Raw genomic sequence first — 2,500 nt, 5'->3', positions numbered from 1 at the left:
CGGCTGTGAGTATCCCACACACGTTCGATACCGGGGTGAATCGAATTCACACTCTTTAACCATAAGCCAACCGAAGCACTTAAGCAACTGGAAGACCACCGGTTCCATATATCTCTGAGTGATGCATGTCACCATGCACCGCTTCCACCGTGTATCACATCACATCACACTCTAAACCATTTCACATAGGTCCGCGCGATTGCTCACGGGACCCTATTCTCGCTAGGAGGTTCGGTTCGATTCCTGTACACTACAACGAGCTTTTCCAATTCTTGTGTCCGACTGGCGAACGTTCTGTTGCGTTATAAACTTCGCGGTACTTGCCACCGGGTATGGTGTCCGTACAACCTTCTGAGAAATAGCCGGCGCGATCGACGGGATTAACCGACAATGCAGCGCTGGCTCTTGATCGGGCAATTTACGGGCTTTATCGGGCAATTTACGGGCTTGCTGGTGCGACTTACGGGCCTGATAGTGCGACTAACGGCTTGATAGGGCAATTTACGGGCTTTTTGGTGCGAATTACGGGCTTTTTGGTGCGACTTATGGGCTTGATAGGGCAATTTACGGGCTTTTTGGTGCGACTTATGGGCTTGATAGGGTAATTTACGGGCTTGTTGGTGCGACTTATGGGCCTGATAGTGCGACTAAACGGGCTTGATAGGGCAATTTACGGGCTTTTTGGTGCGACTTACGGCCTGATAGTGCGACTTATGGGCTGATAGTGCGACTAACGGGCTTTGATAGTGCGACCAACGGGCTTGATAGTGCGACCTATGGGCTTGATAGTGCGACTAACGGGCTTGATAGTGCGACTTATGGGCTTGATAGTGCGACTTATGGGCTTGATAGTGCGACTTACGGGCTTGCTTTTCCATGTTTTTCGCATCGAGCTTCGGTTCGTTTCGAATAATTTTGTCCATGTTTTTCGTTTGCTACGAGAGGTTCGGTTCGTTTTCAGTTATCCCTGTGTTCATGGTTTTCGTGTGCTTCCATAGGTTTGGTCCGTGTTTTGAGTACTCTTGTCCATGATTTTCGTGTGCTTCTAGAGGTTTGGTCCGATTTTCAGTACTCTTGTCCATGACTTTCGTTTGCTTCGATTCGTTCACTCTATTTACTCTTGTCTGTGGTTTTCGTTTGCTTCGATTCGTTCACTCTATTACTCTTGTCTGTGGTTTTCGTTTACTTCGATTCGTTCACTCCATTACTCTTGTCTGTGGTTTTCGTTTGCTTCGATTCGTTCAGTCCATTACCCTTGTTTGCGGTTTTCGTTTGCTTCGATTCGTTCAGTCCATTACTCTTGTATGTGATTTTCGTTTGCTTCGAGTCGTTCAGTCCATTACCCTGTCTATGATTTTCGTTTGCTTCGAGTCGTTCAGTCCAATACTTACCTTTGTCTATGATTTTCGCTCTAGCCCAGTCGCCCTGCGCTCTGGAAAACACATTCCAACTCTATCACCGATAGCGCTCACACCTTGGAAACCACATTTCACCCAGGGGACCTTAGGGTGGATTTTGAGCCTTTCGGGATTGCGAAACCATCATTTAACACTCTAAACTTAATTTCCGCAATCCCAGACGCACTTTCCATATATGGTCTCCAAAAATGCGTGTGAGCTGACCTGGTCCCTTATAATAGGCAATGAACACGATTTTGGCAAAATATTTTTTTCAAAATTTTTTGACTCACCGGGGTAAAATCGAATTTACTTGGGAAAAATGTTCTAGCAGGGGCCCTCCCATACAAATTTTTTTCTTCTCAAAAATGATTTTCGTTTCACTTTTCATACTCAGGGGAGTCTAAAATTGATGTTTTGAGTCACCATGAAAAAAAAATTTTTTTTGACCCGAGCTTGTGTCGCGACCCAAAAATCGACTCACTTGGGAAAAATGTTCTAGCAGGGGCCCTCCCATACAAAAATTTTTTCTTCTCAAAAATGATTTTCGTTTCACTTTTCATACTCAGGGGAGTCTAAAATTGATGTTTTGAGTCACCGTGAAAAAAAAATTTTTTTGACCCGAGCTTGTGTCGGCGACCAAAATCGACGCACTTGGGAAATATGTTCTAGCAGGGGCCCTCCCATACAAAAATTTTTTCTTCTCAAAAATGATTTTCGTTTCACTTTCATACTCAGGGGAGTCTAAAATTGATGTTTTGAGTCACCGAGAAAAAAAAATTTTTTTGACCCGAGCTTGTGTCGGCGACCCAAAATCGACGCACTTGGGAAAAATGTTCTAGCAGGGGCCCTCCCATACAAAAATTTTTTCTTCTCAAAAATGATTTTCGTTTCACTTTTCATACTCAGGGGAGTCTAAAATTGATGTTTTGAGTCACCGTGAAAAAAAAATTTTTTTGACCCGAGCTTGTGTCGGCGACCCAAAATCGACGCACTTGGGAAAAATGTTCTAGCAGGGGCCCTCCCATACAAAATTTTTTTCTTCTCAAAAATGATTTTCGTTTCACTTTTCATACTCAGGGGAGTCTAAAATTGATGTTTTG

Source organism: Anopheles moucheti (genome assembly GCF_943734755.1).
Source record: "Anopheles moucheti chromosome X unlocalized genomic scaffold, idAnoMoucSN_F20_07 X_unloc_44, whole genome shotgun sequence".
NCBI classification, from domain to species: Eukaryota; Metazoa; Arthropoda; class Insecta; order Diptera; family Culicidae; genus Anopheles; species Anopheles moucheti.
This window is presented reverse-complemented; position numbering follows the sequence as displayed.